General features: G+C 44.9%; 1 pseudogene; it reads right to left on the reverse strand.

Annotated features, from left to right (window-relative positions):
* Positions 1-720: 720 nt before the first annotated feature.
* On the reverse strand, positions 721-4979 carry LOC101657184 (annotated as a pseudogene).
* Positions 4980-13148: the final 8169 nt, after the last annotated feature.

Genomic DNA, 13148 nt, shown 5'->3' on the forward strand with positions numbered 1-13148 from the left:
TTCTTCCTTCTCATACCCACTGCTTCCAGCTTCCCATTTCCCTCCGACCTCCCTGCCCCCAACCTCCAATTAGCCATTCATCCAGTTACGATCTTTATAGAACCACTCAACCTTGATTCATATATTTGAAAACATAGCAAAAAACTAGCAACAAAACAAAACAACAAACAACAATAACAAAATAAACCAGAGGAAGACCCCACTAGAAAAGACAACAGGAAATATTTAAACAAAGTGGAACAAATTTAAAATGGGCCCAAAAGGAGATCAAATGATAAAGCGTTAGATTTTAACCTAGCTGGTTTTGCAACATTCCACTTTCCATTGCACTTTGCACAATAGCAGGGTGAGTCACATCCCTCGTCCATGGCCAGAGGGGATTCACTGGAGGCTCAATCCAGGCGTATTTGTCCTTTACTTTTCTTTCTTTCTTTCCTTCCTTCCTTCCTTCGCAAGCTCCGTTTTATTAAGTGGGATTTTGCAGCGGGAACTGGGTCGCTTAAAAAAAATCAACCGCCTGGGCTGGGGCGGCTCTCTGGCCCCTCCCCGCCAAGATCTCTGAGACAACAGCTGGGTATCAAATGATTTTAGACTCTATCTGAATGAATGGTACAAATGGAAGAACGGAAGGGGATGCTTGGGTACAATTTCTAGAAAAGGGACAGGTCTACCCCACATGCATGTGCTGCCTTGGTGATTTGGGGAAGGCCAGGCTGCCGCTCAGCTCTCTCCATCACTGTCTCCCAGGGTACGCTTGTCCAAGAGATACTCAGCCAGGCCGTGATCGTGCCTCCATCTTGCTCAGGTTGGTGACGCAGTTGCCTAGCTCTTTGATGGATTTCACCTGCTCATCCAGGTACTGTGTCTCGATGAAGTCACAAGAGATGGGGGTCGTTCTTGTCCTTGGCCAGTTGGTGCAGCTGCAGCAGGGACTGGTTGACGCTCTTCTCCAGGTGCAGAGCACACTCCGTGGCGCTGAGCCCGCTCTCCCGTGTCACGTCTGGTGTGTTGATATCTTGGAGGAAGAGCCAGGCCCCTTGCTGGTTCTGCAGCTTCATCTGTTTCTCTGCGTATTCCTTCTCCTCGTGAGACTGGTGCAGAAAGTATTTGGCAAAATTCTCCAGAGCCACGGAATCGAAGTAGTGAGACACGGACAGGTAGACGTCGGAGGCGTGGACCGAGTCCTGGTTGCAGTTCTGGTGCACCTGTGAGGGAGACAGGGTCGTGGCGGCGGTGGAGTCCTGGGGGCATCGAGAGCTGAGAGGTGCTGATGGAGGGCGGGCAGGCAGCCGGTTGGCAGGGCGGTGGGGGGTGGGGAGGCTGGCAAGCGTAGGATTTCCATTCAAGCACTGTTGAAGCAGGAGACCATGGCGGCTCTGCGAAGAACGTCTCGCCCTTCACTTTTTAAAAATATACAAAACAACTTCAAAATGGGTCAAAAGGGAGACCAAATGATAAGATAACTCTATCTTCCATAATCGAGTTTACACTTTACAATGCTCTCTGTCTGATAGGAAGGTGATTCTTATCCCTGGCTTATGGTCGCAGGGGATTCACCAGAGGCCTACGCCATGTCAGGACCCTGAAAATGGGTTTAGGGCTTCCACTGTCGTCCATAGCTTTCTGCAAACAGGGTGTTCACAATTTAAACTCTGATATCATTCCCTGTCTCAGAGTTGAATTTTATTATTTATAATCCTTGGATCACACAGGCTGGCGTGCCTCTTCTGGTGGACTTAGTTGACATATCACTTAGATGGCTGATTGTTTGAAGCCAAGCCCTTAAGAAGCCAGATGCTATTCTTTCTGATAGCTGGACATCATGCGCTTTCTTCATGTGGCTGGTTTTTTGTTTGGGTTTACCAACTGACCTTTTCACTGACAATGGGCTGTGGTTTCACAGGGGTTACACTTTGGGCTGCTAACTGCAGTGTCAGCAGTTCAAAAGCACGAACAGATCAGCAGGAGAAAGAGGAGGCTTTCTCCTCCTGTAAAGAGTTACAGCCTCAGAAATCCTCAGAGGCAGCCCTACCCTTTCCTATAGGGTCACCATGAGTCAGAATGAACTCCTGGCAGTGAGCTTGTTGAGTTGTATATGCTCCTCAAGAGTAGAGACTTTTGTCTCTATCTCCTCACGGCTTTTCACAAGTCGGTGTTCAATCCATACAGAGAAATGACGCTGTTGAGAAAGTCAGAGTAGCAAATGACAAAGCTATTCTGCGAAGAGGTTTGTGATTCAAAGGAAAGAGGAATGTGTCTGTAACTGCACCAGAAAGTGGGTCAGTGAGTATTCTAAAGACTGGCAGACACGTGTCTGTTGGCTGAGGGGAGTAAGCCATAGAGAAGAAAAGACGAATGACAGGTGTAGCGGAGGCTGGGTGAAGAAGGTCGGTAACGGGTGGCAAAATTTCCCTGTAAAGGCAGAAGGAGATGAAGGCAATGGCTTATGCCAAAACAAAACAGAAACAGACAGCCTTGAAAGGAAGGAAGAACGACTGTTGTCTCTAGGTAGAAGGGAGGGAAGTGAAGATGCGTTTGTAGGTGAGAAGTTCTGAGATGAGGTGAGAGCAGTTGGGGGCGTTCTTACAAGGCATCCTCTGTGTAGATGGGGGTGGTTTTGCTGGGAAGGTGAGATTTGAGCTAAGAGAAGTCTCTACTGAAGTAGGAAGTAAGGCCTTTTGCTGCGAAGGATATGAGGAACAGAAAGAAGGAAAGAGACCCACAGAGAGCGGTAAAACATGCAATATAATGGGGGAGGGGGGCAAGCAGCCAGGTTGGAGAGCACTGCAGAAGGTACTTGTGGGGAAGACAGTCAGACGAAGAAAGGTCCTACCTATTCACCCTGTTGGCTTAAGCAAAGGAAACAATATGAGTAGATAGCAGGGGCTCTCTCTGCCTACAGCCCAAACAATCACAATATAAGGGGAAATAAAAAAATATTGCTACAAAATCATAGAAACCTTTAGTAAGTACAAATATGAAAATGTGAAGCGATTGTTTCTTGACATCTCCTCCATCAAGGTCTACACCCCTCTGAAGGTGGCGTTTCCATCTCTCTAACCCTTCCCGAAAGGATTCTGCACTCTGGGTTAGACAACTTCAAAGTGGCATTCTGAGCATCCTTAAGGGCTCAAATTAAGTCTGTGGGGTAAGTGGAGCAAGGTTTCGCAAGGAAATTCTCCTTGGGTAGCCCTTGCTACCTTTGAAGATTGATCAGTACATGGTTATAGTGAGAAGGGAAAAAAGTCCTGGGCACAGCTTGTTTGGCCTTTTTTCCCCACCAATGCCACTTTCAACTTTCTTAAACCATCTTTCTAATAAGCCCCGGGTCCATCCTGTATCCTTTAAGAACATCTGTTCTACTGGAATTCCTAAAAGCAGTCAGCATTGCCTTCTGAGCTGACCTCTCTAACTTAACTTCAGCTTTGATGTCTTCTTAGTCTTCCTTAAAATGCCTGATCCCTCTAAAACTGTTGTTTTATGTGGAGCAGCATTTCCAGAAACTTGCTGCAAAGCTTCAGTGATTTAGGACGTTTGTTAGAAATTTGACGTTGTCTAAAAAAGAATGATGGCAACTTATGTACAGATATGCTTGATACAATTGAGATACGGAATGTTCTAAGACTTGTAAAAAGCCCCCAATAAACTGATCTTTTAATTTTAAAAAATTGCTATTAGCCTTGACCTCAAAATAATTTGTTTCCCCCATGACACAAAATGTGTCCCTTTGAAGGCACCCTCAAGAGACTCAGGCAAGAGTATTACTAAGAGAACTTGTCTGCAGCCATCCACGGATTACAGACACATGTTTAAACATGTTTGCTTGGAATAAACTTGTATGAAAGGGGACCTTAGTAATGATACTTTTGGACTTATCCTCATAGAGAGTGTTCTGTTCTATGTACCGTCTAAATTCCTGCATGATGCAGTGGGCTAGGTGTTGGGCTGCTAACTGCAAGGTCAGTGGTTCAAACCTACCAGTTGTTAAACAGGAGAGTAAGATGAGTCAGGTTGCTTCTGTAATGAGTTAAGGCCTCAGAAGCCCCACAGAGCAGCTTTACTTGGCGCGATGGGGTCCCTTTGAGTCTGAATCAACTCTACTTGGTAGTGGGCAGGGCTGAACAATACACAGACAGTAACAATGGCACATCTGGTAACTAGGTAGTAACAAAGGCACACATTTATGATACAAGTATATGGATGACGTTACAAATGACTTATAGGAAAGAGGATTTTAAAAGTTCATGGAATGTTCCCATTACCTTTCTATTCCATTTTTTGATGAACTTCTTCAAATCTCATCACAGGTATATATCTATCTTGTTTATGTCGCTGCTGTTGTGTGCCTTCGAGCATATTCCAGCCTGCAGCAACCCTGTAAGACATAATCAAAATCCCCTTGGGTTTTCCTGGTCTGAAATCTTCAAGGGAGCAGATGACTTGTCCTCCTGCGGGTGGTTCTAACTATACAGAAATGTGCAGATGAAGAACCAGTGAACAGCCCACAATGGTTGGAGTCTGGCGGTGTTCTAGCTAATTTTTCCTTTAGTTTGTAAATTGTTCTTTTACACTTGCAATTTAATAAAGCTGTGGTGGCGATACATTTAAGCAGTTGGCTGCCAATGGAAAGGCTAGAAGTTTAGACCCACCCAGCAATGCTGCGGAATGACCAGGCCTTCTCCTTCCGTCGAGATGGTTGTTGCTGTTGCTCGGCGTGTCAGGCTGGTTCTGACTCATACTGGCCCCAGAGGACAGAGGAGATCTGCCCCACAGGCTTTCCCTTCTGAGAGCAGATTGAAACAGCTTTTCACTTATTTTTTTTCCCCAGAAGAGGTGCTCATAGGTCCAACCCACCAACCTTTCAGTTAGCTGTTGAGCACCTAACAATCGTGCCACCAAGGGCCTACAGAACAGTTCTACTCTGTCGCATAGGGTCACTGTGCATTGACAATCACCTCGACAGCACGTAACAACGACATCATGTCATAAATAAAATTAGTTCTTTGTCTTTATTTATTACCTAAAGAAACAAAACAGAACAAAAACGCCCAAACCCACTGCCATCAAATCAATTCTGACTCATAGCATCCCTGGATCCTGGTGGGTTACACCACTCACTGTGTGGCGAACAGCCCAGTGCCTAACCTCCCAGGGCAGGGTTGGGAAGTTGAAAAATGTGGTGCGAGATCCACCAGCAGAGTTGCCTGGTTTCTCCCATTTTGGGGAACAGAGTGGAGAAAGGCACCTTCGACTGCTCCAAGAATGGTGGCTGACAAACAAGGTTAAGCACCCGGCTATAAACTGAAAGCCAACCCACTGCCATCAGGTCATTTGACCCTAGTGGCCCTACAGACAGAGCAGTACTGCTCCTTAGTGTCTGTGAGACTGGAATCTTTACGGGGCAGAGAGCCTTCGCTTTCTCTTGTGGAGTGGCTGGTGAATCTGAACGACTGACCTCGTGGTCAGCAGCCTGCCTGGTGCTTAACTCATGGGGCCACTCAAACGCTTGCCTCACAGTACACTTGGGAAACAAAACAAATATTAAATGACTAGAGAACACCTGCGCTCTGCAGTGGGCTGTCTCATCAGTGGATTAATATTGGAGCTCCGCGGCTCTGTGGGCAGGCAGTGTGTGCCTCTGCAGTTGGGCAGATGATTTTGGTTTATTTCTCTGCACCACAGCCGACCAGCTGTTTGATCTTGGGCAACTTTATCAAATAAGAGTAATACTATCTACCCTAAAACTAACAAGCTTTGGTGGCACTGTGGGTTTGGCATTGGGTGGCTGACTACAAGGTCAGTGGTTCAAACCCACCAGCTGCTCCACCACAAAAGCTTAGGCTACCTGCCGCCCCCAATTTTTTTTTGTCACAGCCTTGGAAACCCTAAGGAGTGGTTCTGCTTGTTCTGTGGGCTTGTTCTGCGTCCGTGGCCGAGGATCTGCTGGGTTTATACATAAACTGGCTGGAAGAACACAAATGACAAAGCGCTTAAAGTAGTTCATGTAAAACCTGGTATAGAGATTTTATTAATTATCATTATTGCTAATCTCATTACTCGTACTATTATCTCTGAAGACTTATCATGGAGGGAAAGGATTTGGGGCTGGGGACATCTTGAATTCTGGGGGTGGGGGTGGGGAGTTCCGACAGGTGAACTGGGCATGAGTTTCTCGCTCTCTCTCTCTCTCTCCAGGCCTTCAGGAGGGAAGAGGGAGATGTGCAAGGGGAACTTCACTTTGGTTCTTCTTTTGCTAGTGCTCATACTACTTCCCCACTTCGACGCAGGTGCATGCGACTCCAGGGCACCCTTTCACCTTCCTCTCCCACTCTTCCGTCCTCTGCTGCTTCTCGTCACCTCTTCTTACTTCCCTTTTCGCCTCAAAACCCCAATGGTGGATGAGCAAGGAACGATACTATCCTTTGCATGCTCGAAATGGCCTCTTGGAAACTTCAAGTGTACCTTTGAATACGAGTACTTTAAGCTTATACAAGCAAGTCTGGGTTTATACCTTGCATTCCTTCCCTTGCTTTAAAAATATCCATCTAGACCTCCAACCACGGTCTTCGGTAACTAATCATAAATGGTGGCCATCCACAAAGAGTCGGGGATTCTAGACCTTAAGAGTTCATGAAAGGAAGGTTGTTTTACTCTCTCTCTTGCAGTGGAAGCCAACAGAGGTGTGAACTGCCTGGCAGGACGCCTGTTTGTAATTAGGCCTGCCATCTTGGACACGGTTCATAACCCAGGAAGCACTGTTCGGCTAGCGCCTGCTCTTTCTTGTCTTGTTGGGACTTGGAGCAAGTGTTAGAAGTAGGAGAGAGTTAAAGGTTAAAGGGAAATGATTGGATCAGTGGTCTGAGCGAGGGAACTGAGTAGTCATATTACATGATTTTAAACAGAAACCAGAATGATTAAAAACAAAAACACGTTGGTATCCAGGACATTCAGGAACAACCACCACTCACCTGCTAAATTCCAATTTCACGTCCCGGTCTACACTGGTGGGAAAAAAGTGGTGTGCTTTTCACTTGGTTGGAAGCCCTATTTGCATGTTTACAAGAGCATTATTTTCAGCAACAGATACCTACTCTGCGCCCAGCAATTACCACCTTTCTCTTTGCACACATTAGCAGACATACACACCACTGATTTGTACTTGCCTATAAAATTACTCTTTCCCTTCTTAATTAGAGTGTTTTCAGATGCAAACCCTATCGTTAAGGGCATGTACGCTTCAATTATAAATACCTGTTGCCAGCCATTAATTATCTCTTGAACAATAATTCATTTAGTAGCAGACTTTTTTTATGCTTACTTTGAAAAGTGGGACTTCTTCCCTTGTGTTTCATGCCCTTGTCCTCAGTTTAGGTGACCATTTAAAATGCCACAGAGGAACTTACAGCTCCCTTTTCTTCTGCTTCTGGGGACTTGGATGGGCTCTGCACCTGGATGCTGCAAAGACACCCTGTACTTTAAGGTGTGAATTTTCTGTGTGCCTGCACTTCACTGTTCAAGCACGCCTCGCTAGGCTAAATGGGAAGGAAGAGTATAAGAGCATTGGTAGAAACAATGGGCTCTGAGAACGAACACCAAAACAGTTCACAAATATCCAGTGTTGCGTAACCATTGCAGTGACTGAAACACTGCGGCTCATCCAGCAAGACTGTGGTTTGATAATTACATAGTTGTGGAGTTATGCTGCTCTTGAATTGGGCAGATGTTCTGATGCATGCAGCTCAACCTTTTAGTACATTGTTTTTTATATTAATAAATACGCACCAGCATAGGCATTGAAGTCCCATACCTTCTAGCATAAAATACTTAAAGGAATTTCTAGTCCCCGTAGTGCTAAAGGCAGCATTCCTATATAAACTTTCCCACTTAACTCATGGAGTAGAGAACTTTGGATTCCTAGGTAAGTTTTATAGGCACCATTTGTCCTAAAACATGTGCAGCTAAGAAAGTATTAATTACACAAGGTCAGTCTTACATTTTCCTCCCCTTGAAGGAAACTAAATTGAGATCATCAGATCCCTACCCAGGTAAAACTAAAGCACTCGGCTACTGAGCCAGAGGGTGGGAGTTTGAATCTACCCAGAAGCACCTTGGAAGAAAGGCATGGAGTGAAGTTCTGTGTCCCACACACGGGGTGGCCGTGAGTCAGAATCACCTTGGGAACAACTGGTTTGTTTGCTTGTTTTGGTTGTGAACGATTCATACCCTTCATCAGAACAGACATCTGGGTCTATGCACAATTGAGGATCTAACTGGCTCCTAATTCTCAAAGCGAGTTTGAATCTTGAGGTGAACTGCCTTCTGGAGCTTATAATGTGGCGAAGCTTTGTAGACTTCTTGGAATGTGGCCCATTATCATCAGAGCTTTACTGAATACGTTCTCTGCAGAAGGCAAAACACCAACTGTGGGGCTTATCAACATGAATATGAGATGGTGCCTGTCTTCAAACTGTCTACAGTCCTGTTGTGAGCATAGGTCACCTCAGTTTACACTGGAAGGGGATGGGATAAAATGAAAGTGGCCTCAGAATTAATCACAGTGCTCTCTCTCCACTTTCCCAGAGTCCTGTGTGTTATCTGTTATATTGTTTGTGTGTTAGCTTCCTTCAGTGGAGGGGGCTGGGTCCTATTTGTGCCTATACCGCCAGTGAGTTCCCAGACTATAACTCTGTACTGATCTTTCCATTAACAGCCAATCCCTTTAACCACTGCATCTCCAGGGCTCCATTTCCAGAGGGAAGGTTCTCCAGAGAGAGAGGGAGAGAGAGCGAAAAAGAGAGAGACAGAGAATGCATTTGAATGCATTTACGAGCTTAAGTTTCCTCATTGAATCAACTTGTTCTGTACCAATATGGAGCTAATAAGAAGCTGGTAGACGTATGTATGCCCAGAGGCCCCTGCACTCAATATTCTTTAACTGTGCTTCTCACTGTTGCAAGGGGGTGCAATGAAATAAAACTGAACAAGAAGTCCAAAACAGTGGCATTTTTGTCTCAGCTCTGTCACTAACTACTTATTTCACCATGGGCAAGGCACTAAAACTCTATCTTAACTTCTTCATCTGTGAAACTGGAATAATTATGACTGGCTTGCCTATTTCCCACGATTGCTTTGAGCATCACATGAGATAAAAGTGTTTTGGAAAGTCTACAGCACTGCCCAAATGCACGGTGTTATTCTGCATCGAAGGCTCCCTTTTAAGTTCTACTTTCCCAAACACTCTCATCATACTCCCTAGGTTGTGTGGTGAGATATGTGCAGTAGCTCAAGGATGCTTAGCATGTACCCCAGAATCCCTTCTGAGTTAGTTTACTGTCCCATCCTGGCCGATAAACACATGTGGGATTAATTGAAGGGTGGAGAGATAAATGGCTCGGTGAGCCTCGCCTTTGGAGTTCTCTGGCCGCTTGCTTTCTGATGGTCGGACCAGGGTGCAGTTGCTTTAGCCAGTTCCCTGCTTTAGCTGACAAGGCTCACTTCCTGCAAGATATACCCAAGGAGAAGCTGCATGGACCTACCCCGATGAAGCCCTTGGTGCTGGAGCAGCCAGGTGGAGACCCCTGCCAGCGCCGAGATGCTTACACATTCACTGATTTGGCTTTCTTCCTGCAGTCGGCATCATTGCGTGTGTTTTGTGAGATGGAGGAGGACTTTGTGGACTGGTGTCGGACAGATAGGTTAATGTTGGACTTGTGGGGTTGGGCAGCACTGGGTTGGGATTTCTTGAAGTGCACTTAACCTTTATATAAAATTCTCTCTTATACATGAGTTTCTGTGGATTTGTTTCTCTAAAGTCCCCAGACTAACAGACCTTCTTTACCCTCAATAGTGTCTAACTGGTACAGGCTGGGGTCCTCCTATACTCATACTCCCTACCAATCTTGCACACATAGCATCTCACTCCAACTCATATAGATATGCAAGTATACAGTCCTCATTCAACATGTGCTTAAAACAGATATTGCTTATGTATACTGCTGTGCTAGAAACTGGGGCGAAATCGAAAAATAAGACAGCAACATCTCCCTTGGGAGGTTTCATAGACAGCCGAGTCTGAGAGGGCAGACTCGATAAGAAACACATACCCCATGCTTCAGGAAAATTGCTTCAGCCTTTTAACAGAAAATTCACATACCATACAATATAATGGTTTAAAAGAGTTGTGCAATCCTTATCACAATCGATTTTAGTCAGTTCTGCACTTGGGGTGCAGGGATGTACATGTGAATTTTAATTAGTGAAGATATGAATATATGAGGGGGCTTCAAAAGATTCTTGGAAAAATGGAATGAAAAGCTATGGGATTTGCCCATGAACTTTGAAGGCCACTCTAGTGAGTTTTAGCGGACACTAAAGCTAGGGTTGGCCTTCCTAGGTGCTTACCTGGTGCCAGTGCAGACATCTTTTCAGATGGGAGTCTGTGGGATCCCATTTTTCTTCCCGTTGTAGGTGCTATAAAACGTCAAGGAATAGCAGCACCTATGGTTTGCTGTAGCACCATCTGAACGTTTTCTTGCCGGTTTCTTGACTAGAAGCGATATCCTTGGGAAAGACCACCCCTCAGCCCAGCTGATTAATGCGAGTGCTGAGAACAGTGGAACTGACACATCCGGGACAGGCCCATTTGGGGCTGACAGTGCCAGGCAGATCCCGGAATGCCATGCTCTCCGCTACCACCGCAAGTCCCCATGGTTCCTAATAGAAGTCAGAGAAATGTTTAGCTAAATGTGCCATGGTGGGATTTCAGTTGGCTTTGGAGGGAGGCCAATCGTGGAAGGCATGTTTCAGGGACATTCCATCCTGCTAGCCAGGCTTTCCTTAATTCAGTCCACAGAGACTGTTGTTATTCAGGAAGTTTTCTATCTGCCTCGGCCCCCGCCCCCTGGCCCAGCAACCCAGCTGTATACTTGTATATTGATCTCTTGGCCACTTATCTTCCTATCAAGTCTACTCTTTTGTCTCCTCTGTTTTGGAACAAATGAGTGACCGTCATTTATTTCAAGAGGACTCCAAGTGATGACGACCCCATGAATGTCGAGTAGAACTGAGCCCATGGGGTTTTCAAGTCTGTGACGTATCAGAAGTAGGTTACTAAGACACGAGTCGGTGGGTCTGAATCATCAACTTTTTTGTTAGTTGTAGAGCATTTAATCATTTGCACCACTCAGAGGACAGTTCCATTATGCCACAGGGCCCTGTGGACTCCTCCGTCTATGTTTCTTCTCTCAACTAAGCAGTCAGTAGTCTTAGAAGCCAATGCACACCTCCTCTGCATTCTCCCAGCTCCTGCTTATCTTCCTACTTTAGGAAACAGGCTCTGGTTTCTTATTTACTTGCCTCTATGCATACCTGGGAGGAGCCTTACCGGTGCAGGGGTTATGCATTGGTCAGTTATCCGCAAGGTCAGCAGTTTGAAACCACCAGGTGCTCCTCAGGAGAAAGACGGGGCTTCCTACCCCCTTAAACAATTACAGTGTTAAAAATTCAGAGGGGCAGTTCTACCAGTCCTAGAGGGCTGCCACGAGTTGGCATCAACTCTATGCCAGTGAGGTTTTTTATTTGTTTATATACATACCCCAAAGGGGTCTTGGGTGTAGTGCTACTGATCAGCAGGAAAGAATGTCACTGAAACAGCAGTTCGAACCTACCAGCTGCTCTGAGGGAAAGAGATGAGGCTTTGGATTCTTGTAAAGGGTGATCACCTTGGAAATCCCCAGAGGCAGTTCTACTCTGCTCCATAAGGTCACTGTGAGTCAGAATGGACTTGATGGCAGAGAGTCCAGTTTTCTGGGTTTGGAGACATACCCTAAGGTGATGGTTCAAATCCACTAGCTCCCCAGTGGAGGAAGATTGAGGTTGTCTATTCTTTTTCAATCATTGGATTGGGGGCTCATACAACTCTTATCACAATCCATACATACATCAATTGTGTAAAGCACATTTGTACATTCATTGTCCTGATCCTTCTCAAAACATTTGCTCTCCACCCAAGCCCCCGGCATCAGCTCCTCATTTTTGATCATGTTTGTTTTTGACTCCTCTTTGCCTCATGGAAACATATGCAATGAGTTTGACATTAGAAAAATCCCACGTAAGTTATGGGTGAAAATAATAGCTGTTTTCTTTAAAGTAATCAGCATGAGAAACTGCACACCTATTTCAATAGGTGCTCTTTCTGAATGATTACCATCAGAGAACATTCTTCTAAATACATTTTCATATTGAGAAATGTTCTTTGCATGTAATTTAAAAAATGTGTGTAGTCAGGTCACTATAACTATATTTAGTGAGTGAGGAGAAGGGTCATGTTGGGTAATCCCGATTTGGCCAACAATGAAAAATCAATGTTACTACCATTCTCCAAACATAACTGCACAAGAGAAATTCCAAAACTATTTTGACCATGTAATTTTTGAGAAGAGTTTCTAGCATCCCTTGGTGACTACTTTTAATAATAGTACTTGTTTATCCTGGTGACACTGTGGGTTAGGTGCTGAACTGCTAACTGCAAGGTCAGCGGTTTGAACCTACCAACTGCTCCTTGGGAGAGAGATCAAACTGTCTGCTCCTATATAATTGACAAGCTAAGAAACCCCACATGGTAGGGTCAGTATAAATCAGTATGGACTCAGGGACCCTACATAGATAGGGCCGATATGACTTCAAATGGCACTGCATTGGGTTTTAGCTGTGATCAAGTAGCTATGAAAATATAGAGTGTAAATCAGTATGAGCAATAGGCCTATGAAGTCCCACACTGTATTTTCATAGTTATTGATACGATCTTTTCATAGTTTTTGAAATGGTCTCATTGATACGCTCTTTTCAGCTGCTGCACTGCATTTCATTTTTTAACTATAAATAGGGTCGTACATTAATTCATCCATTCCTTTCCTGGTGGGCATGCAAGTTATTCCCATTTGGGGGCTATTACAAACAATTTTGCCTTGACAGTCTTGGCTTGTCTCTCTTTTTTCTTCTTCAAAACTTTGTATTTAAATAAAAAATCATTTTATTGGGGGCTTGTACAGCTCTTATCACAATCCATATATCCATCCATTGTGTCAAGCACATTTGTACAGATATTGCTAGCATCATTTTCAAAACATGTTCTTTCTACTTGAGCCCTT

Source organism: Echinops telfairi, unplaced genomic scaffold (assembly GCF_000313985.2).
Source record: "Echinops telfairi isolate 266 unplaced genomic scaffold, ASM31398v2 ScPeMD7_7466;HRSCAF=8504, whole genome shotgun sequence".
In the NCBI taxonomy this organism is placed as follows: domain Eukaryota; kingdom Metazoa; phylum Chordata; class Mammalia; order Afrosoricida; family Tenrecidae; genus Echinops; species Echinops telfairi.